Source organism: Amblyomma maculatum, chromosome 1 (assembly GCF_055883805.1).
Source record: "Amblyomma maculatum isolate TAMU_Amacu chromosome 1, ASM5588380v1, whole genome shotgun sequence".
Classification (NCBI taxonomy): Eukaryota; Metazoa; Arthropoda; class Arachnida; order Ixodida; family Ixodidae; genus Amblyomma; species Amblyomma maculatum.
This window is the reverse complement of record NC_139344.1, coordinates 426,850,010-426,875,089: the sequence shown is the minus strand read 5'-3', so window position 1 is coordinate 426,875,089 and position 25,080 is coordinate 426,850,010. Positions and strand designations below refer to the sequence as shown.

Below are 25,080 nucleotides of genomic sequence, written 5' to 3'. Positions count from 1 at the left end.
ACTGTGATGATGTTAGCACCTAAACCTTTTGGCATTTCGTCCTAGTCAGCCCGTATCAGAGCGAAAATCTCGGTCCAAACATTTTGCAGCAACCTGCACAATGAATTTTCAGCGATGTGGGTGCCTTGAGAAATAAACCAATGAGCTACCAGCAATCCTTAAAATTGCCCTCCCCTATGGGGAACCTGCACTGGTTAGGCGGCGCTGCATTTGTTCCGCAGCGCGCCTAGAAAATGTTGCTGTTAGCCGCTTGGTTCGCGCGACAAACCACCGAGCATATTCATCACTGGTAGATGTACGTATGTGACAGATAAACATACCTAAGGGTTTCTAGTTGGGCTAGTTGGTGACTGACATGTTCAAACATGGTGCGCTGACATGTTGCGCTCCTGTGTCTCGTATCATTTTCTACGTCGGTTTTTCTTAAGCGCAACGATGTTTGAACGTGACAGATAAGGTCCTTGCCTAGGCGTTCTCGATGTAGCCCAGTTATCTGACGCGCCATGCAAAGCTTCAACAAAGCGTGCAATCTGATCCCTGTAAGCTCATGCAGGTAACGTGAAAATGCCCTACGAAAGCGCCTTAAAAGTATTTTCTGTTCTCGCTGGGATATGTGTTAAGGCGAGGCGATCGGCACAGCAAACTTCACTGCAGACTGCCTATAGGGCGAAACATCCGGCGTAGTGCCTTTTTGCTTTGCACTACGCCGGATGTTTCTTCTATTTTTGCCCGTGCGGAATGAAACAACAAATGATAACAGTGCGAAATTTGTATCTTCAGCCTCTTGCTGGCCTTCATGTTGTGCACGGCGCTGCTGTCAATGTCGCTTCCCAACACGGCGTCGGCCGCGGTCATGGCTCCCGTGGTGATGGCGGTGATAGAGCAGATGCGCTGCCAGACCAAACTGAGAAGGGATCTGAGTAAGTCCCTCTTTGCCGTCTATGACTTCATTCGTATACTCTCTCGAAAGTGGGACGGCCTGTGTTCGGAAAAGAAGCATAACTTCTTGTCTCTAAATACAACGGCGAGTTTCTTGCAAGGTGCATATTTTCATATAAGAGCGACATTCCGAGGTTTGCTTACCATGGGAATTAAGCGCGAATTTTTCTTGCAACACTGTGTAACAAATCCGCGTGAAACAAGCCAGAGAAAAAACTGTCTACCTGACGGTTGTTCACTTTTTCACAATGAAGTCTCGACCTTATCATTACGACAAGGTAGAAAAGGTATTAAAGCTCACCTGATATATAGTTATCGCATATTTTTGGCGCAGGTAATGTTGTCATTGATATAGAACACAAGTTTGCGCGTGGTCAGCGAACTCATTGAACGAATTGCGGTCACTACCTATTTTTAGAATCATCGAGGTTTCCAAATGAACAGCCCGCTAAGGTTTCCCAGGAATTGTCTAACTTAGTATGGGGCCTTCCTACGCAACGTCACTTTTACTATGAGTGTCTCTTCGGTACATTGAGCCCCGCACTCCTTTTTATTACCAAATAACAGTTTGGGGAACAGACCAGTAGAGCACCATATCACACATGTAAGCTGATTGTCGTACCACCCCACCGATTCCACAAGAAAAAAAAATATAATGAAAATTATGGGGGACACTAAAGCTTCGCTTTTAAGAGTATGGGGCGAGCGACGCCGACAACCCTGACGAGGCATTTTTTGTTGAACGAGGCCTTTACGGCTATCGCAATAGAAGAAGCATACTGCTGGCACGGCCGCTCGATGGAAGCGCACTGGGTGCGGCCTGCTGCGTCGCGTCGCCGTCAATGGGCAAGCGCGTCCTTGGGGAGTTTACAGTTGCGCCCGCTATTTCTGCTGAGGGCGCCACTGTTCGGGGACACGTCGCCGCCGGGGTCGCCGGCTCTGAACGCGCGGTTTGCTTCCTTTCTGGAGGCGTTCGCCTCGCGTCTGCATGGTAAACGCAAACTTTTTTCTGTGCGCGTGAGCAAGCACGTTAACGATGAGACGGGATGCGTTTGTTTTTAAGGCGAAAGCAGTTCTAGGCTCATAGAGCGAAAATCTATGCGCAGAAGCTGTACCTGTAATCTGTGCGTCGCATCTGTGCACTGGTGTGTCAGACGCAAAAGCGGACGTACAAGGAGGGAGATTAAAAATGAAAATGGTTGATGGTGGTAGGTAATCAATAAATGTTATAAATAGACATTGATAGAGGTAATGACTAATGCTAATGACTAATAATAATTAATGACTAAAATGATTTATAATGACCAGTATATCAAACTACAACATGTAATGACCGCAATTGATTAGAAATGAGTACAAGTGCTTAGCGATGTATGGTAATGACTATAATAGCATGACTCATCATTACTGCTAATGATTACAAAATGATCAATATGTGAAACGACATGTAATGACCACTGCTGATTCTAAATGAGTAACCTGCTTAGTTATGAGTTGTAAGGGCTACAGTGACTACGCAGGCAGACTCATCATGACTGGGAAACGACCAATATATCAAACTACGATTTGAAATGACGAACTGTGGCAAACGCTGAGAGGCAAATGATAGGAGAACGGTAGGCTTTCGCCGTCCTCCGCTTAAGAGACGTCTAAGAGACCCTCTGGTTTTCTTTTTGTTTTTGTTTTTTTTTTTGTTGAGCTCGCTTCAGGCAAAGGCAGCAACGATGAGTGGAAATGCACTCGCTTTCTCTGAAATGAAAGCGGCGCTGAGGTTAAAAAGTCCAGATGCTGAAGCATGGTGCCCTATCAGCTGCCATTGAATTTGGTACAAGGGACAGCAGATTGGACTTGTTGGTGATTAATTATAGGTTAACAGTGCAAACAACGTGACGGGAACACAGGAGAAGAAGACGGCACAACCGCGCTAGTTGTGTCGTCCTCTCTGCCTCTGATTCTGTCACGCTGTTTAACCCTGTCATGTTGTTTAACCTATTTAGTTATAAGGGAGCTGGCCAGTGAACTAGGATTTTTAACGATGTGTTGTGAAGATGAACACGATGAGCTAGCACCAGAAGCTTTTCTCGCAGGTTATGTTACGAGGACATATCAGAAAAAGGTACGAAGGTTTTTTTTATATAAGTATACAATTTGTTCTAAATTTCGACGCGCTAGTCAGAGCGGCCTTGCAAGCAAAGAGGCCCGTGCATACAACATTTGTTGTATGCACGGGCTTGAGACTGCGCACAAGACTGAAACAGTCTTGAGACTGTTTGAGGCGATGCGATAAACTGAAAAGCCGCGTTCCACAGAAAATCCGGCGCCCGCTCTGTCGGCGGAAAGTCGGAAAAATACCTCTATGGTAAGAGGCACATTAGTTGACGATATGGCCAGACACCTTTGGCGCAATGAGAACACATGACATGTTTAATGTGGCAGGAGCTGCCAAACCAGAGAGAGTCAATAAGATGTAAGGGTGAAATGGGAATTATTGAAAGTGGGACCCTTAAGTCCGGCACACTATACTCCTATATAACACGTTCGTACGGCTTCGGTGCAGAGGGGTTTTATATAGCTATGTGTAGGGTGCAATTTCATATAATGCGGTGGCTTAAGGCTGCGTTCTAATGACATGCGATAGAGGCAGCAGTACGGGATACGGTGAATAAGCAGGTAGCAAAGTGCGGGTACTCTAACGAGGCTCTACAAGGAGACTTAAGAACTCCAAGTTTTGTTTATCTCTACTAGGTTGTTGCTTAATTTATGCAATATTTGGTAATGGTTTTGAGGTGATGTCAGTCGTGCAAGAGCCTGTTGCAGGAAATATGAGTCAAGTGGACCAGTTGCAGGTTAATGAAAACCAAGGACAAAGGAGGTTTGATTTACCCTGCAAAAGAAGTAATCAAGCTTTGTCCGCTTACGAGCACCTTCATTAACAGGATGATGAAGTCTGAAGAGGTCCGGCGGAGTAAGCTATGTAAACTTTTGATTTCAGCATTGTTTTCTCACTGTACACAGTACCTGCAGTTAATCTATGAAAACAATGGCCATGCCCATGCTGAGGCGCTATGCAAGATATCGTTAAGTTGCTGCACCCACTGATAGTTAGCTGTGCTGGAAATGTCAACTCAACAGTGGAGCGACGTTTATGGCTATAACATAAACCTCTCCCAAGGAAGGTTTTCCGTCTGCGATTGGTATTTTTCTTCCTTTCTTTTGTGTGTGTGGCCCTTTCATTAGCTCACTCGGCTGCTCGCTGAATTTCATCTGCAGTTGCGCTCTGAAGCATGAACATTCTTGTGATCGCAACTAAGAGTTTCACAGCAGGAACACTCGATGCGCGTTCTTCCATTGAAAATTGCAAACCTGCGAAATTGTATTGGTTTGCAAGCAGCCAATAAAAATAGTAATAAAAACTTGCGGCGCATATACACAGCACCTTGAGGCAGACCGGCTCTATGAAGCGCGCCTAGTTTGTCCAGTCATGCAAAATGCGGGAAGCCATGGCGGATAGCGTTCCGATGTACAAAGTTTAATGTTTCCAACTGAGTCGAAGATCCCAGGTTATCATCTAGATTACCCCTAATAAACATCTTAATATTTCCACCGTAACATTTGTCAGAATGAGATAGAAAGGTTGGTTACCTGTCGCATTTTCACAGAGGTTGCTCATAGTAGGAAATTTTTTTATTGGATAGCGCTGGCAGCTTAGAACAGGTTGATATCAATTTGTGTATAAAAGCTATATGCAGGAATGAGTAAATGGTATGAAAATGACACACGGAATTCGCGACATAGTTAATTAAGTGGTTATGCATTAGGCTACCATGGCAGCTGAACAGCTTCGAATTGATCATAGCCGGGTGACATTTTCATGTGACAAACAACTTGACCCGAATGCAACATCACGGTAATGCGAGCTCTCCAATCGAGTGGCCTTGAACCACCGTCACATTAGGTTTTTCGGGGTACACTCCAGTATATGTATATCCTTGCCGAGCAAGCACTAAGTGCTGATATGGTCACACTAGACATGACCGTATATACTAATTCGTGTTGCCAAATTGTGTGAAGTGGAGCTCTTATATCCTTAAAATAAAAGGCTTCTACCACGCCGACGCCTCCCTCAAAGCGCAGCCAGGCGCAGCTCTCCGAGCGCGGTTGTCCCCGAACGGTGGCGCCGCGGCGGTGGCGACGGGAAGTAGGCGCCTCCCGCCGGTTTCGGGCAAGTAGCAGGCCCAAGGAGGATATATAGAACTTGCTGGAGTGGAGGGGGCGCTCGTCACGTGAAGCCGGTAAAGCCCCTCAATAAACTAAAAGTAGCGCCATCTCCTCTCTCCTCCTCCGGCGGCGCCGCTCCTCCTCTCGCATTTCGACCGTGGCTCCACCTACGGGGTGCGCGACTAGCGCGCGCTCTCCGGAGCAGGCGCCCTTCACAGCCGTCTTGATCAGCGCCGCGCGCGCCGATCGAGGCGGCCGGGCGCCGGGTCTCACCAGAGCCTTGGCATTTTATCGCAATGTGTTCAGGTTAAAATATTACTCACTGCTGAAACATAATTACCGAATGTTGACAGGGATTTCCCGCCAGAATAGTTTCAGCTGTGAGTGTCATACACCACATATACGCGATTTCGGCGTTGGTTCAACTCGCCGTCATCTCCGTGTGTCCGTAGTTCGTCACATTTGGCCACTCAGCGGCATGCTTTATAAAATTTGTAACTAGGCGGCGGACAGGAACAATTTTGGAACAGTCTGTGTATGGTTTCTTTGCAGCGTTGACTGGATTGCGAGCTGCCGGTAAACTTGAGAAGTGTGGCAGCAGCTGTCTTCCATGTATTTTCAACTTCAGCTGCAGATCAAATTAACTATAGGCGGCGGAAGCTGCAGTCTGTGGGGAGTCTTTGCAGCTTTGATTGATTGACTTGTGAGCTACCGGTAAACTTGGGGAGGGAGGTAGCAGTTATTTTTTTTATATATTTGGCGTTGAGATGGTGCCGTGTTCAGCTGCCATGGTGTGTTTTGGTTGAACTCGCCTTCACCACCGTGCTTCTATCAGCCGCCGGCCAAAGAGCGCAACATGCTTGAAAAAAAATTAACTAGGCTGCGGAAGCTGCAGTCTGTGTGGGTTCTTTGCAGGTTGGACTGAATTGTAAGCTACCATGAAACTTGAGAAGCGTGGTAGCAGTTTTTTTACATATTTTGCGCTGAAACGGTTCCGTTTTCAACTGTGAGTGCGTGACACCATTTGTACGCGATGTCTGCGTTGGCTGAACTCGCCTTCATCACCGTGCTTCTATCAGCCGCCGGCCAAAGAGCGCAACATGCTTGAAAAAAAATTAACTAGGCTGCGGAAGCTGCAGTCTGTGTGGTTTCTTTGCAGGTTGGACTGAATTGTAAGCTACCATGAAACTTGAGAAGCGTGGTAGCAGTTTTTTTTTAAATATATTTTGCGCTGAAACGGTTCCGTTTTCAACTGTCAGTGCGTGACACCATTTGTACGCGATGTCTGCGTTGGTTGAACTCGCCTTCACCACCGTGCTTCTATCAGCCGCCGGCCAAAGAGCGCAACATGCTTGAAAAAAAAAATTAAATAGCCAGCGGGAACGATTTAGTAGCAGTCCGCGTGGCAGCAAAACACACGGCGATATGTGCCGCGCGCGCGCCGCCCGCCCCGCTGGAAAGGAGGAAGCTGCACGCCCAGCAAAAAAAAAAGCGCGCGCGCGCACGTGACGGCGCTCGGCCAATGAGAGGGTCGAACGACGAAGGAGAGCGCAGGAGAGGAGGCGGGCGGCAAACTTCACATGTTGGCGCTACTTTTAGTTTATTGAGGGGTTTTAGAAGCCGGCCGTCGCCATCTTGCCAGTGGCAGAAAGCGCGTTCGACGCCGGCTCGCGCTACTGCTTTCGCGCGCTGTTTGAGTGCAAGCTGACGCGACGAGCATGCAAACACCAACAGTTTGATAATGGTTGCCTCTTGCGTTGCCTACGGATGTGCAAACAGACTGAAGAAGGGTTGTGGCCTCACATTCCACCTGTAAGTGCACGAAAAGGTGTTCAATTGAGCCCTACGCGCGCGTTGCCGAGTGGCGCAAACTGATGTGGTAAATGTGTGCAACAAATAATAGTCCCGAAATTACTGTCAAGTTTCCAAAAGATATCGAGCTGAGGAGCCTGTGGGAGCGGGCCGTTCGCCTTGAAAGATGGCATGCAAGAGATGGAGATCGCCTGTTCTCCGTAGACTTCGCGCCCGCGAGTGCTTTGACTTCAGCGTGCAGACGACGCGGCTGCGCGCGGGAAGTGTGCGTTCTGTGTTTCCTGCTTTTTCGCAGCACCTACAGAAGCCCGTGAGTATTACTTGAGGATGTTAAACCATGACACGCTAGACAAAATTATTCGCCTTTCTCACGTGAGAAGTGTTCGGGCATAAATACGGCTGCCGAAATGAGTCGACGAAGGCTCTTGTCGGATAGTGGATGGAAGCAAATGGAAGGAAACGTCTGAGCTTCTTGACGCTAGTGATTTTTTTTTTTGTTTTAGTGTCGTGCTGGAGAATTGTGTTCGTGGAAAAAAAGTGTGCTGTGAGCGCTATTTTTCTGCTTTTGCTCTATTTCTGTCTCCCCGAAGCCAGAAATGTGTGTCTTCATGATTGTTGGTATAAACATCAGATTCAAGATGCCAGTCGCACACTTTCTAATTGACACACTCACTGGAGTGGAGAAGGCGGAGCTGACAAAACAATGTATTGAGAAGCTTGCATCAGTTCAGGCTGAAGTTGTCTCTCTTACATTTGACGGTGCCTCATCGAACTTCACTATGGCTAAGTGTTTAGGTGCTCAGCTTCGACCGGACTCTGTTGGGTTTATTACAAGCTTTGTCGACCCAGCTGATTGCACTAAAAATGTTCACGTTATTTTAGATGCCTTCCATATGATTAAGCTCATCCGCAACTCATTGACAACCGTAAGCCACCTCATCGACGCTGAAGAAAAGCATGTGAAGTGGACTTATGCAGTAGCATTGGAGGCTTTGCAACGTGGAGAGGGGTTGCGGCTTGGCATCAAACTCACAAAGGTCCACGTTCAGTGGGAATAGCAAACAATGAAGGTCCGATATGCTGTACAAGCACTGAGTGCCTCAGTTGCCGATGCCTTGAACTTCTGCGAACAAGTGCTCAAGCTGCCACAATTCAAAGGTGCCAGCACAACATCAAACTTTATTAGAATTTTTGATCACTTGTTTGACATCATGAACTCTAGGAACCCATTAGAAAGGTCTTATAAGGCACCTCTTCGTAAGCAGAATAAAGCCTGCTGGAAGCCATTCTTTTCGGAGACCCTGGCTACATAAACGGGCTGAGAGACCCGGCAGGACGTCCAGTTACAGAAGGACTAAACAAAACTGGGTTTTTTGGCTTTTTGATATGCAAGGCAATTGGCACCAAAAGAATGTTCGACGAGCTTGTCGGCCAGGATCAACTGAAATACTTGCTGACCCACAAACTCAGTCAAGATCATGCCGAGAACGTCTTTGAGTTTATACGTGGACGAGGAGGTCATGACAATAATCCAACAGCTGCGCAGTTTATGGCTGCATACAAGCGTCTGTTCGTTCAGACGGAAGAGACGTCTTCCAATTCTGAAAACTGCTCCCAAGACAACGTCTCCATCTTGAATTCAACCACTACTGTAACCATGGTAGATGTAAAAAGCACTGTCACTGACATGCACTGGTCATCAGTTCTTCTGCCCGATGACCACGACTACACACATCGCATTAACTGGTCCGAAAGTCTTTCTGCTTTTTTCGATGCCGTGGTGCCATATATAGCAGGCTTAGTTGTGCGAAAAGTTAGTACAACGACAACATGTGATCAGTGCATCATAGCCCTGCATTCCGATGAGCTTGCACCTTTAATTAAGCAGAAGATCCGAGGTGGTCTTGTTCCGCCGTCACAAGACGTCATTGGCCTGTGTGAAGCAGTTGAGAAGGGGCTGCGACGGCTGCAGGCGGAATGTAATGCCATTACAATGGTGCAGGCAAGGGCAAAACACCTTATCTTGGAAGTCCTGGGTGTGTCTTTAAAAACAAAGTGGTACTAGGAACAGGAGGAGCACTTCCTTGATTTCGACCCACTTGACAATCATAACTACAATTTGTGCAAAACAAATCGTTGAAGAATACGTGAAAGTTAGGATACACCACATGATGAAGGAACGAAACCAGGAAGTGATCAAGATTAAAGTTAGACCAGTTCTGTCAAGGGTGATTATCTTCAATCACCAGTAGAGTGCCTTTCATCATTAGTTTTACTGTGCGTCTGATTATTAAGCTTTTTTTCCTTAACATTTGTGCAGGCTAACTGCTTTCTACATGCCAGTTGGCTGCTGATGGATGGAAATAAACATTTACAACCACAACCGCTTGCTTTCATTGTTTTGTAAACGCGCGCAACTTCATAGGCAGCGCGAAGAAGTACGAGCGCGGTTGCGTACTGCTGCTTTTTGCCACTGGCAAGATGGCCGCCAAGGCTTCACTCTCCAGCATAGGCGCGTATAGGCGGCTTCCACTCCAGCAAGTTCTATATATCCTCCTTGAGCAGGCCGCACCTAGTGCGCTTCCATCGAGCGGCCGTGCTGCTGGGTTTGTGCAGGTGCTCTCGTTTGCGTTGCCATGTTTTAAGGCGTTAGCGTTAAAGGCCCCTTCACCAGAAAATTCGCTATCGCGGCGTTGGTGTCGGGGGTGTGAGCGAACAATCACGATCATGGAACTGACTGATAGTAGCTGGCAACTGACATGACCGAGCACTGACTCTTCGATGGTTTAAGCGATTTAACGAGAGCACATGACATCGTAAAGTTGGGGAAGCTGCCAACTCGGGTTGTTCAGTTGAGATAGGGGAGAATCAACTTGCTAGTGCTCTTCGATACATGGTGTAAAGCACACTACTATTAGGTCACACAGGCACGTTCTTGAGGCTTAGTCAAAGCGAGGTTTTAAATGTGGGCCAATAGCCGATGCTATCGCGTCAAGCCTTTTTTGTTTCCCAGAATAGCTGCATGATTTTCAGTATACAGTTTTGTTTGGTACCATATAGGATGTTTTTCACACACGTTACTTTTAGCGACAACCATGCCCTTGACGCACTCTTGGTTCGGGAACTGCGCCTAATTCAAGCGCATAGCGTACGCTGCCGCATAAAGTACGCAAGAAGGTGAAAAAAAGCAAAAACAAAGATCACGCAGAAAGGATGTGGAAACAGTTTTAGAGCGCATAATAGGAGTGTGCAAGCGCCAAAGCTACCACGTAGGGGATATGAACTGTATCTATTAGAATGGAGGAGTATTGAATTAGTAAGCGTAGTCCTGAAAGAAACTGATCAGGTCTTTATAAGAATTAAGTATTTGTTCTGTGATTACATAACTACAATCATTCAGGGTGCACAATACGCGGCGGCGGAGAATAATCGAAAAAGACGTAAGAACTTCACAGGTGTCACCCGTTAATAATTAGGGGGTATAATTTTTAACGATGCGCCCTTAACGGTGCGCACACTCCCAGACACCCTTAGAGTGAGTGGGGGTGGCTGTTCCGGTCTCAAAGGAGATGCCCTCGACCTGCGTGGCAAGCTCAGCCGGAATTCAACTACCTTGTAGTGACAGAAGGGGGTGGTCGTTCGGTGCCCAGCGGTCGCCGGTTCAAGCCAGAGTAAGGGTCGGAGCCAGAAGTAACAAACAAAACAGACTTTATACACATCAAGAGACGATACAGAGGAACACACAAAATCACTTGAAATGCACAGACGAGAGGTTCACAGAATACAAACGCTAAGCATGCAACTACAGAATGATTCAATAACACAGAGGCTTTACAACAGACCAAACACGAGAGAGTTACATAAACAAACACCAAATTGTTCACCGGGCACTGTTGCAGTCCGACGCCTCAAGAGTCACGATGTGGCCGCCATACGAGACGAGCGCCGCTCCCTTGCAGGTCCGTGGGCTTGCCAGCAGCGGGTGATCCCCGGGAGTCCAGCCGAAGCACAGGCGAACACGTCGCAAACACTGACTGAATGACTGACTTACTCAACAAGCGGCGCGGTCGCTTTAAATAGGGCGCGCCGCGTCTGTTTGTTAGCACGCGTCAAAGCTAGCGCGCACACACACTTAGCTTCGCTGGTTATAGCTCTCTCTTCTCCTCCCGCCGATCCGCGCGTCGTCATTGGCTAGGTCCCATAGAAGATTCTGGAATTTTCTGGCGTATTCCAGGCCGATGAACCACCGTCCTCCCCGGGCAATGGGAAAGGGGGTGACGGCAACGCGTACAAAGTTACGCGCTCTCCCGCGTGGGGATGGAGGCTTTTCTCTCTATGCTTTTGCACGCGACGCCGCGCGGGCCTCGCGCCGTACCGGCTTGATGAAAATGTGCGCCGATTTCGTGACAACAGGATTTCGCATCGATGCATCCTTAGCGACTCTAAAACCGCAATTCGAAATTTTGCAAAAGGAAGGGCCCACTCCGCAGCCATCAAAATCTTACAAAAAATCTCCCATACCCGCCTTATCACATTGATCTGGGTCCCTGCCCATTCGGACCATCCTGGGAACGAGGCAGCGCACCAATTTGCCCGAGGATTCGTAGTTAACCGGGAGGTGCGCTGCCCTGAGCTCTGGTCGGCCAGGGAGCGGATGACAACCTACAAAGAAATTACTACCCACTTCAAGAAAGAAAGACAAATCTTCCCAGAACCACATCGATCTCTAAGTAAAACAAGTCACCTGGCGGCAGCTTCAAACAGGCACTTTCTTTAATCCGTACATGTACTCCATATGGTTCCCAGAGCAATTCAGCCCAGTCTGTTCTCTCTGTGGACATCAAAAGGCAGACACACCACACATCCTATACTCATGTAATCAAGACAAGCCATCACAGAGTCTGCAGCTCTCTACCCAATCTCAGTGGGAGGCCGCGCTGCTCAGCTCCGACCCGGAGGTTCAACTCCGAGTCACGGAGCGGGCTGAAGAGGTCGCCGAACGACATCGTCGGTCGGCCACCTGGCGTCCGGCCTAGAAGAGGAGCCCACCGCGGGGACGGGAACGTCAACCCACCCCGCGCCTACGACCTCTTCTTTAAATAAAGCTTACCTCCTCCTCCTCCGGCTGTGTACCGAAAATATTCAGTGTCATATTTTTTTTTAATTAATGCAATAGAAATAGGTAGATCTACCTGTTTCTATGAAACGTTGTTGCAGACTTGAAATGGTAACCAATGCTGAAATACAGCCTCCCTTGGCAAGAAAGGAAAACAAGATCTAATGGGTGCGGTTACGGATTTAGAATTAATGCACTATTTTTAACTTAGAAGTATTATATTTATTCTATGCCAGTAACTTTCGTCGTCTCATTGTGAAGCAGGCAAATATGCTCTTTAGTGAGCGTTGGTATCGGAGAGCTAAAGGAGAAAGACAATGTGTTACTTGCTCATGCTGAAACACGAACTTTCTAAAGAAAGAAAGAATGAACATGCTATCGTTCTATAAATTCGATGCCTCCGTTTGTGCGTAGGCATCACCGCGACGTCGTCTGTCACCTCACCGCGGCATGTCCCCGATGTCTACAAGAGAGCTCAAGAAAGACTGACGGCCAGTCTCGCCGGGTAAATATCACCAGTTTTCTGTTTCGTCCAGTTTTGAGGCAGTGCCGGTGTAAAGCGACACCAGCAAATGCCGTGGTCGAAGGCTGCGAAAATTCCGACCAACTGAGGTACTTTAACGTGTACTGACATTGTAGGGTATGTTTGCACCTTGCGTTTCGCCAACCTCTAAACAGGGCCGCCGTGGCCAGTATCGACCCCCGAATCCTGCTCAATAGTCGAGCGCCCTAACCACTGGGACATATTTTCTTTTCAGCTTAACAGAGTGTGAGGCAACAAAGAAGTGCATTTCAACTTGGTTAGTGAAAACTTGGTTAATGTGAATTTTCGGCATATTTGAAGGATAACGGGATTTCGTGAACTCCAAGTGTGTTAAAAAGGTTCAGTTGCAATTAAAATTCGCATAATTCAATCATCTTGCATATCCATATCGGGCAGTCGGGGGTCGACTCTGCAGCTGGCGCTGACTTGATAGCGGTCCTGGGGTCTTCCCACTGTTTTCGCTTAAGTTCCTACTTGATGTTCTCACATGACACCATATGCATGCGGCATGCCATCATAACTTCAGCGACATCAATACGAACAAGGACAAAGACAGAGGGAATATGTACACAGGCTTTCAGGGTACTATTCTGATAATGAAATAGTATTATTGACCTTTACTCCAGAAAGCTGCATGGCAGTTTAATGTATTTTTCGGTGCGTTGGAGTTGCAGAGAGAAGCTTGTGAAATTTTGTCGACCAAAGCCATAAAGAGTATTAACTTTTTAAATTATAGATTTATTAGACCCCATCTGGCAGTTGTTTCAGGTGGCTCTCCTGAAATGATGCTACCGTTTTTTCTCTGGTCTCAAACATCAGGATGAACGACGAATCCTTGGTGGAGCTCCGCCGAGAGCTGATGATGTCCGTGGCGTACGCGTCTAGTATTGGAGGCATGGGCACCGTCATGGGATCGCCAACCAACTTCCTTATGAAGAAGCTGTTCGAAAAGTATGGACATGTTCTGCAAAACACTCGGCCTCTTTCAAAAATTATCTTATATTGCGACATCGCTATGCTGTTAGATCTCCCGCTGTTTCCATCGCGTTACAGCATCACCAGCGCGTTCCAAGTTTATTAACGGCATCTGGACGTTAATTTCCTCCTCACCGTCTGTTGTTACCTCTACAAGATGCGTATGTTTACAGGAGAATATAACAAGAAAAACATTTACCGACGCAGCAGAAAAAACTTCCGAGAAAACTGCGCTGGAGAAATCCTGCTGTGTTGTCCGCGATGTGTGTCAACGAGATTCTGCGAGTGACAGATACGATGCCTTTCCTTAACTGTAAACAAATTATAGAACGCTGGTGAACTTGATGCGTTCAGTCGAACGCTGGTTGTGTCCGACTAAGGCCACGCGATGTACAGTTTTTGTCAAAAATATACAGCCCAAGGGTTTTGCTTCTAAGCCTCGTAACGGGGATCAGTGCGCATCTGCGCCGTTCTAAATCTAGCAGACGACAAATCTAGTCCCCATTCTTCTCTATGCTTACCTATATATTACAGTATTGCTTCCAGGGGCTGAGTGCTTAGAAGCGGACCCCTTGGGCCGTATGTTTTTGACAAAGGCTGTACGTGCAGCAGCAACGCTCAGGCTCTCGCGTTTCTGCACTGCAGATTCTGCAGTGCTCTCAGAATTTTCCAGACTGAAGTTGGTTGATTTCCTCTGTTTACACACTTTCTAACGTGTACGCAAATCACGCCCTTTCCCGCTCGCCCACATTGAAATATTTAAAATTTCCCGCCACTGGAAGTTAGGCCTCAGTCATCGGAAGTCGAGTATCACGTGACCACATTTGGACATCGCCATTACCCTTCCGGTTGTTTTGACGTCTCATTGACTTAATTGGCTCTAATTAATTACCTAATTACCCTTCGTGCACCACATTTTTCCCCAGCGAGATTTTTTCATCCTCTATCTAATGCGACCATCCTTCTCATAACTCATTTCTTTAATTATGGGTTCACAGGAAGGGAAAGGCGCAGTATCTGTCACACTTACTCTGTGGAAACCTGAACCGCTCCGTAAGGGAAGGGATGAAGGTGGGAGTGAAAGTGGAAAGAAAGAATTTCGTTCGAACGCAATTGTGATGAAAAATTATGGTGGTACGAAACTGTCGACAGCCAAACAATGATTACTCATTAATAAGAGCTAGCAGCACTTTGTCATCGTCACTGCAAAGCCAACCTGGTTGTTGTTGTGGCTGTAGGAAGAAGGAAAAGAAAATGCACGGGCCTGCTACTGGCTCTGTATCTGAGCCACCTCCGCTGCATCGTGCGGATAGTAATAATTGGTTCACATGAAGGAAAAGGCGCAGTATCTGTTACACATGCTTTGTGGACACTTGGGAAAAATTGATTTGTCACACTTGTTTTCTGTGGACACCTCGACCGCGCCGTAAGGGAAGGGAGGAAGGTGGGAGTGAAAGTGGAGAGAAAGAGGAGCCGTAGTGGAGGGCTACGGAGTAATTTCGACCACCTGGGGATCTAGCACTCGGACGCCTCTTCGTTTCGCCTCCATCGAAACGCAGCCGCCAGGTCGGGTTCGAACCTGGGTGCTCCGGCACAGTAGTCGGGCGTTTTACCACTGCACCACCTCGGAGGGGCGGACAATTGAAAAAAAAATCTTATTTATTTATAGGAAGGAAAAGGCGCGGTAACTGTCTCATTTGTTTTCTGTGGACACCACAACCGCGCCATAAGGGAAGGGAGGAAGGTGGGAATGAAAGTGGAAAGAAAGAGGAGCCGTAGTGGAGGGCTACGGATTAATTTTGACCACCTGGGGATCTTTAACGTGCGCTGACATCGCACAGCACACGGACGCCTCTTCGTTTGCGGACAATTGAACAGCGCCGATTGAAGCGAAAATAGAGAAGAAAGAAAAAGAAGAGGGAGAGAAAGATGCGCGCCGCAAAAGTCAGCCCTCCACTACGGCTCCCCTTTCTCTCTATCCACTTTCACTCCCACCTTCATCCTTTCCCTTACGGCGCGGTTCAGGTGTCCACAGAGCAAGTGTGACAGATACTGCGCCTTTGCCTTCCTATGAACCAACCAACCAACCAACCACCTCCGAAGTGATGGCGTATGCAATGGCAGCCTACAACAGATAAAAATTCGGTGACAGGCTAGCCCTCGTCGCAAGCGGCGTTGAACTACCAGTCCCAGTTCCGTAGGGCCTGAAACAGCGACCCACAGCCAACCTTGGAAAAGCCCGAGCACTGCATTTGGTTTTCCTCGTAGCATGACTGTACTCGTATTTGAAAAATTCCAGGAGCACTGCAGAATCTGCACTGTATAAATATGTGAGCCTGAGCGTTGCTGCTGCGCACGGTATATCGCGCGCCCCTTGTTGAGATCTCATACTGCGTAAATTTCGATAGCAGCTGCATCGTTGACGACACTGTGTAGCAAGCTGTGCATGTTTTTGTTTTTAAGGCGAAAGCCTTCTTAGGCTCGTGGTGAAAATCTCGCGTCGGCGAGATTTGTCCGCGAGATGTGTTAGCGATATTCTGCGAGTGACAGATACCGTGCCTTCCTTCTCCTGTAAACCAATTATATAACGCCGGTAACTTTGACGCGTTCAATGGAACGCTGATTGTGTTCGACAAGGGGCGCGCGATGTAACAGCATGCAGCGATGCAGCAGCATCACTTAGGCTTTCGCATTTATCCACTACAGAGTCTGCAGTGCTCTCGGAGCTTTTTCTTTGTGCTTCGATTAAGGGACACATTACACGTTTTCTGATCAATTTTACTGATTTTCTGGCTTTTTCTCAATGTCGAACTTTCGGTCAGGTGACACACGTGGAATAATATGAAAGAGCACTGAGCAAGGGTAGAGGTTCAGATATTCGAACTGGGGAGCAGGGGCACACCACAAGGAGCTGTGCTATCGCCCGCACTTTTCAACGTAGTCATGCGTGGGCTCCCAGAAAAGGTAAGGAAAATTGAAGACATAAAATTCAGCTTATATGCAGATGACATAACCATTTGGATAAACAAAGGTAGCGATGCTTAAATCAAGCACAAATTGCAAAAGGCGACAAACAACACTGTACAATATGCGAAAGAGACGGCCATGAAATTTTCAGAAAAATACAATCCAAAACGCCTAAGGCAAAAAGAAAAGGTGGACGTAAATATAGAAGTGGAGGGACCAGCGGTTCCGAAAGTCGAGCAAACGAGGGTGAGTAATAGTCCTAAGGGCGGGGACGGGGGCGGAGGGGGGGGGGGGGGAGCCTCAGTTCGCAGGTCGCGCCAACGTTTCGACAAGTGGACTTGCCTTCATCTGGGCGTTTCGACAAGTCCACTTGTCGACACATTGGCTCGACCCGCGAATTGAGGCTTCTCCCCTCTACCCTTGTTCAGGGCGCTTTCACACCGTGTAAGCCATCATCTTCCTCTCGTTCCACCTGGATACACGTGTAATAAGCTATACTGGTCCCATGACGCTTGGACCAAACTACCACAACGTTAAACCCCACAAACCAACCAACCAACCAAACTACCAATCCCGTTACCGGAAGTGTGACGTCACATTCGGACGTCGCCATTACTCTGCCTGTTTCGACACCTGATTGATTATGGCTATAATTAATTACCTATAATTACTCAATTTTACCCATACGATTTTCCAGACGAGGTTTTGTCAACCTCTATGTGTACATCATTTTCTTTCTTTTTTTGTAACTAGTACAGTTACGACGAAATCGTGTACACAATTTTGGGTGGCGCCAAACCTCAAACATAGACACTTACTAGCTTACACATTAATGGCGACAAACCTGAACGAAAAAGTTGCAAAGGAAAATGATGAAATGAAAAGGATGCGAAGAAAATATATGGGAATATACCCTCTTTCCCATTAATAAGGACACATGTAAAGCAGCTTCGGGACATACTCTCAGTCTATGCGCACACTGTAAACAGAAGCCATGCTCGTGTCGTGTCCTGTATCACGCGAGCAGGTCACTTTGCACTAGAGGGCAGAATCGCGGTTGCTTAGACAAGCCTCAAGCGCCACCAAGGGATAAACATTACTGTGGGTACATTTCGCAGAGACTATGGGGTCAAGTAGAAGTTGCTATTATCGATAATACACAATCTTCTAATCGTGAGTTTCATGCTGCCATCTGGGGGATGTTCCGCGTAAGAGTGATAAGCAGAAAAAACATTCTAGAGGGCACTTAGGACCACTCAAGTTACAGCACTGCAGACTCGCAGAAAATATCTACCCCCAGCCAAGGGGCTCTCCAAAGCGGGGGAAGTTAGATGGCGACACCTAGAGACAGGTACATACAACACACCAGCCCGTTTAAATACAACACCGCGCCTTCTGCGACCACAAATGTAAATATTGCGGGGAGGTGGCAGGCCTGAACCACATGGTGTGGACCTGTCCTGCTCCTGGCCCTTCGGGGCTAGGCGGGGTCACTGGCGCTTGCGGCGGTGCTAGCCTGCCACCATATTTTTATCTGTTATGGGCAGTCATTGCACCCGCTACCCCGTCATTGCACCCGTTGGTGGACGACGGCTGTTGCGAAGCTCGTCTTTCGCTCTCTCATCTTTTCCTTCCTTCTCTATTTCTCTTCTGTCCGCACGAGGCAGCGGATGTTGTTGTGGCTGTATACGAAGAAGGAAAAGAGAATGCACGGGCCTGCTACTTGCTCTGTGGCTGAGCCACCTCCGCTGCCTCGTGCGAAGTGAAGAGAAAATAGAGAAGAAAGAAAAGGAGGAAGAGAAAGACGCGCGCCGCAACAACAGCCGTCGTCCACCACCGAAGCGGTGGCGGGTGCAATGACGGCCTACAACAGATAAAAATTTGGTGGCAGGCTAGCCCACGCCGCAAGCGGCGGTCACCTACCTGGCCCAGCCCCATTAGGGAGACCTCTGGGCAGCGGAGGTGGCTCAGCTACAGAGTCAGTAGCAGGCCCGTACATTTCGTTTTCTTTCTTACTTCAGCCACAACAACATGACCCAAATGCAGTGCCAACTATTGAGGGGTGGGCTTGCCCTATCCAGCTCTAGACTAGAGGCCCAACGGGTGCTCGTGACACAAGCGCGAATAGCAGCGGCAGCCGCTGGAGTCCTGGATTAGAGACACCACCTAGGCATCCCCCTCCCTTATCTCTGCTCAATAACGTTTTCCAGTTGTTGTCACTGTAGGAAGAAATAAAGAAAATGCACGGGCCTGCTACTGGCTCTGTAGCTGAGCCACCTCCGCTGCCTCGTGCGGACAGACGAGAATATAATTAGAAGGGAAAGGCGCTGTAACTGTCTCACTCGTTTTCTGTGGACACCTGAACCGCGCCGTGAGGGAAGGGAGGAAGGTGGGAGTTAAAGTGGAAAGAGAGAAAGAGGAGCCGTAGTGGAGGGCTGCGGAGTAATTTCGACCACCTGGGGATCTTTTACGTGCTCTGACATCGCACAGCACACGGACGCCACTTCGTTTCGCCTCCATCGAAACGCAGCCGCCGAGGTCGGGTTCGAACCCGGGAATTCCGGACAGTAGTCGGGCGTCTTACCACTGTGCCACCCCGGCGGGGCGGACAGACGAGAAAATAGACAAGAAAGAAAAGAAGAGGGAGAGAAAGACGCGTGCCGCAACAACAGCCGTCCACCACCACCGAAGCGGTGGCGGGTGCAATGACGGCCTATAACAGATAAAAATGTGGCTGGCTAGCCCCCGCCGCAAGCGGCGTTGACCTACCGTCCCAGCCCCGTAGAGCCAGGAACTGCCACCCTTCGCCACAGTCAATCATGAGGCGAAAGTAGTGCGCCCCGCCGGGGTGGTGCAGTGGTAAGACGCCCGACTAATGTGCCGGAGCACCCGGGTTCGAATCCGACCTCGGCGGCTGCGTTTCGATGAAGGCGAAACGAAGAGGCGTCCGTGTGCTGTGCGATGTCAGCGCACGTTAAAGATCCCCAGGTGGTCGAAATTACTCCGAAGCCCTCCACTACGGCTCCTCTTTCTTACCACTTTCACTCCCACCTTCCTCCCTTCCCTTACGGCGCGGTTGCGGTGTCCACAGAAAACAAGTGAGACAGTTACCGCGCCTTTCCCTTCCTATAAATGAATGAATTGAATCATTATAGCGCATTGGATTGTAGCCCTCCACTAAGGCACCTCCATCTCCCTCTCTTCTTTCACTCCCACCTTCCTCCCTTCCCTTGCGGCGTGGTACATGTGTCCCCGGAGAATCGTGGCAGATACTGCGCCTTTTCTACCCTGCTAATCAATTTCAAACTGCCCCGCCGGGGTCCCCGCCGGGGTAGTGCAGTGGTAAGGTGCCCGACTACTGCGCAGGAGTTCCCGGGTTCGAACCCGACCTCGGCGGTTGCGTTTCGATGGAGGTGAAACAAAGTGGCGCCCGTGTGCTGTGCGATGTCAGCACACGTTGAAATATCAGGTCGGAGGAGAAGAGGTTAGACTCTCATTCAACGGTGCATAAAGAGGGCCCTGGGCTGACCAATTACCACATCCACAGAGAAGCTCCTTTCTATGGGAGTGCACAATAGCTGGGACGAAATAGCGGAGGCTGTCAGAGCTTCAGAACTATACTCGAAATGGTATAGCCTGCAGACAGATAGGGGACTACGAGAAAAATCAAGTATCCCACAGGACTGCCGAGAAAATCTAATCTCCCCCCCCCCCTCCCTCGTAACATGCATCCCATATTCAACACAGAGAGGAGGGAGAAGAGAGCAGAAGCACTAATCAGACGCTTCGATTCGATGGACAGCAAGTCGGTTGCATACGTGGATGCGGCAAGTGGCAAAACGGGGGCGGCGGTCGCCTCGGTGGTCGACGGCCGAGGTGCCCCGGTATCAGCCGCCACCATTTGAAGCCGCAACGCCGAAACGGCTGAAGTTGCAATAGCGCTCGCTTGCGTCGGAACGCAAGCCAATTTCATTATCAGCGGTAGCAAAACGGCTATTTGGAATTTTGGAAAGGGTAGGGTATGGCCGGAAGCGGCAAGGATTCTGGCCAGTAGACGACTAAACAGGAAAATTCGCCTATTCATGCACCCCTGCACACACGTCCGTTCCTGGCAACGAAGCGGCCCACAAGTTAGCCCGAGCTCTCTACATCCGGGTAACTGTGGAGCCGCCCGATTGCCGGAACATGGACGAGCGTCTGCAAAATTATACCGAGATTCTTCAAAATTGCAGGTTAAGCAGGAGACTGGTGCCACCACCGGATAAAAGTCTAAACATTAGGGAGGCAGTCGCATGGCGGCGCCTGCAAGCTGGGAACTTCGTAAACCCGGTCTGGGCATATTATGCCCAAATGGACGATAGGAGAAACGATAAATGCAAGCACTGTGGGGAGAGAGAGACCCTCGACCATATAATCTGGGAATGTACTAGCTCCCTAGGGGCTAAAACAAATATAAATTGTAGAGAAGCCTGGGAAGCCCTGCTGCGGAGCGAAGTTCCTGCTCTACAGCTACAAGCCGTCCGCCTGGCGGAAGAAGCCGCGAAGAGCCACGATCGCGGAGGTCCCGTCCCTTAGGCCTGCGTGCCGGGGGCGGGAATTGGGGGCCTCCTTATCTGGTGGAAAAATAAAGTTGTTATCATCATCAAGATAGTCGAAATTCCTCCGTAGCCCTCAACTACGGCTTCCTTTTTTCTCTTTCCACTTTCACTCCCACCTTCCTTCCTTCCCTTACGGCGCAGTGCAGGCGTCCACAGAGCAAGTGTGACAGGTACTGCGCCTTTCCCTACCTGTGAACCAATTATTATTATTATTATTAACGCCTCTGATGCCTGCTGTGCTACTGACTCCTAGATATCTAAATATCTGTGTCTGCTTCTGTTTGCTGTGAGGCGTTCATGAAAGCGGCCAATTAAAGTTAATAAAGTTAAATTGGTTCACAGGAAGGGAAAGACGCAGTAACTGTCACACTGGCTCTGTGGACACCCGAACCGCGCCCTAAGGGAAGGGAGGAAGGTGGGAATGAAAGTGGAAAGAGAGAAAGAGGAGCCGTAGTGGAGGGCTACGGAGTAATTTCGACCACCTGGGGATCTAACGTGCGCTGACATCGCACAGCACTCGGACGCCTATCGAAATGCAGCCGCCGCGGTCGGGTTCGAACCCGGGAACTCCAATAAAAGGCGCTGCACGGGCGCCTGGATCGGTTGTTGTTGTTGTGGCTGTAGGAAGAAAGAAAAGAAAGTGCACGGGCCTGCTACTGGCTCTGTAGCTGAGCCACCTCCGCTGCCTCGAGCGGACAGAGGAGAAAATAGACAAGAAAAAGAAGAGGGAGAGAAAGACGCGCGCCGCAACAACAGACGTCGTCTGCCACCGAAGCAGTGGCGGGTGCAGTGACGGCCTACAACAAATAAAAATTCGGTGGCTGGCTAGCCCCCGCCGCAAGCGGCGTTGACTTACCTCGGGACTAGCTAACACTATCATCAGCCCCGTAGGGCTAGGAACTGCCACCTTCCCTGGATCGGAAGAATCGCATGGTAACACCATGACCTGTCGTGACGGTACATCGCGCGCCCCTTGTCGAACACAACCAGCATTGCGGTACAAAGCGGGTCGTTTGCAACTCGTGTCGCGTGCGGGACGTGGCTACGTTTCCCGAAAGAGATTACGCTTCCCGTTATTAAGGCGAAAACCTTTATGCCTCATCGTTGTCGACAGAAAGTTGTCAGCAGACGTGTCACGTTTTCGAGAGCGAGGTAAAAATAAACTAATAAACCTTGTCTCTATCGGGAATCGAGCCTCTATACATTGGGTCCCCAGCCCAGCGCTTTACCAACTGCGCCACGCCCCGGATCGTGAAACGCTCTTCATAATTCCCCTTGTCTACCGTGAGGATGATAACAGAATTCCGTGAGTGATAGATACTGCACCTTTCCGTTCCTGTACACGCATTATAGAACGCCGGTGAACTTTGATGCGTTTAAGGAAGTGCTGGTTTTGCTCGACAAGGGGCGCGCGATGTACCGTTACCTCTGATCCAGGCGTCCGCGCGGCGCCTTTTATTTACCGCTTCCTCGAACGCCGCACCACACAGCGAACAAAAGCGGACCCAGATGTCTAGGAAGTGTTAGTACAGCAGAAATTGATTTGCAGGATAGAAAAGGCACAGTATCTGCCACAATTCTCCGAGGGCACATGTACCACGCCGTAAAGGAAGGGAGGAAGGTGGGAGAAAAAAATTAGAGGGAGATAGATGTGCCGTAGTGGAGGTCTGCGATCCCCCGCGCTATAATGGCTTTCGCTTCAACGCACTTTAATGGTCCAAAGTGCCCTCTAAAATGTTTTCCCCTTGTGGTTGACGCGTCTGTCGCCTTTCTGTCGTGTCTGTAGGAAGAAGGAAAAGAAAATGCACGGGTAGCACGGGCCTGCTACTGGCTCTAGCTGGGCCACCTCCACTGCCTCGTGCGGACATAAGAGAGAGGAAAGAAAAATTGGCAGGGGCTTAGCTTTGGTTAAGCCTGGTAGGTTGCGAAAGCAATATCTTGGCTACGCCTTCGCACGGTTTGTGGTTCTTCACTGGTGAATGAACACGTGGATAGTCAGCTTCGCAGTTCAAAGCATCCATCATACTCCATTTTGGATTATTGTCGATGAGCAGGATTCACGAGGAGGTCTACGTGCCCGCCTAACTGCATCTTGAGCACGCCGTCGAGCGAGACGCTTTTCGCGCGAGTCGTCTCCGTAGTTCGCCGGTGCTTCCTAGCAACAACGAGGCGACGCGTCTTCTTTTGCGGAGGTGGTGGTGGTGGTGAAAACGTTAATTGTATATTTGGATTTTTGACGCGGAGCCTTAAGGGCCTCGGCCTTACAATACTGGGTGGAGACCCTAGTTAGGGACCGTATTGGCGGTTGCTGCCACCCGCGCACGCCGCGTTAAGGCCCTTTGGGCCTGTAGGTCGCAGCAGCCGAGCAGGGTCGGCTCCCCGTCTTCCTGGGAAGGGTTAGGGATGGGGGAAGGGATGGATTTCGTTGGCAGGCCCATACCATGTGGTAGGTGTCAGCCACCTCCCTACAGTACTGGCACTGGCTAGTGAATTGGGCGTCAAAATGTTTAAGTACTGCCGGGCACAGCATCCTGTTAGTGAAGAGGCGCAGGAGCAGCCTCTCGTTCGCTTTTCCTAACCCATTGCAGGGGTTAGGGTATTTGCGATGCGAGTTTTGATAAAAAAAGAAAAAAAAATACCGACGATTACGTTACTTCCTAATGCGAAATTTGAGCGCAGCAAATAAGCTGTTTCACCTTTTCGATAGATTGAGGCAAAGAAATCGAGCAACACATGTATGCGCTATCACAGAATTTTTTTTTTATTTTTCACACGTATTCCTTTAACAAATACTCTACTCACAGTTTTTGACAGTCATGAAGGAGGCTTTGTGGTCGGAGAAATAGACTGATATATGTTCGACTTGGTACACCAATGCTTGATTCTCAAAGACGAGATCTATACAAGTGCCTTGCGAGGTTGTCACAGCCGTGGGACGCGTTACGAGCGAGAGGAACGGGATGTTCTCCCGCATAAGTGTGAAGAAATTCCTGTTTGTCTTTATGTCAACATTCGTCTCGCTCATGGCTCAGAAAGAACTGGCATATAATTTCGCAGTGGCGAACGGCAGCGGCAATTTCGGCTCGGGCGGTGCACATATACAGATCCGCCGCCACCGATCTGGCTCTCTGATTGCCACCGCACAGGGGTTGCATTGGAGGAGGAGCGAAGAAAGGAATTAAGTTCGAGCCGGCGCTTTGACAACCGGAGACTCGCAGGAGGAGGGGGGAGGGGGGCGGCGTGTGCACCCAGCGGCAAACGATGGGGGCAGAATCGCGCGCAGCAAGCGGACAACGTGATAAAGGGAGGAGGGAAGAGATAGCAGCGACTGACTGATGCTGCTGACGCCGATAGTGAGTCAACCCCAGCTGCGGAGTTGGTTTCAGGGACAACGCCGCCGATGCCGACGCAAACAATATGATACCCTCGCTTCCGCAGCGCCAAGAATCAGGTCTAGCCGTGGGAAGGTGGTCACGTATTCGTCGACGTGCCGGGGCCTACGTGAAATAACCGGCGCGTCGGCAACTGAAGAGCACCCTATCCGCCATACAGGAACAGGGGGGGGGGGGACCCTCCCCTCCTCTTTCTGCATGGCGGCGACGGTGTTCTATGCAGTCACGTTATCTTGACTCTCTAGCGGCGTCAGCGGCATCCAGCGATATCAGTCGGTCGCTGCTAGCGCTGGGGGGATGAAAGGGGGGCGGAGCTGGTTACGAGGCCGACGCCGACGCGAAACCCAGGAACGGACGCCAAAGAGCTGCGCTCTAAAAATTACAATGTCTTTGAATGTGTAGACCGGATTGGAATCGATGTCCTCAGCCGATTCAAGTCCCGAGGAAACTGCCCGGAGAGAAAGCGCGCAGGCAGCATGGCGACTGACTTGTCAGTTGTGGCTGTAGAAAGAAGGAAGA

At 49.3% G+C, this 25,080-nt stretch overlaps 2 pseudogenes; both read left to right on the top strand.

The window, feature by feature from the left end:
* The first annotated feature begins 780 nt into the window (after positions 1–780).
* Positions 781–25,080, top strand: part of LOC146209306 (solute carrier family 13 member 2-like) — a 68,227-nt pseudogene continuing 43,927 nt past the window's right edge.
* LOC146209308 (uncharacterized) lies at positions 8,516–9,221 on the top strand (annotated as a pseudogene).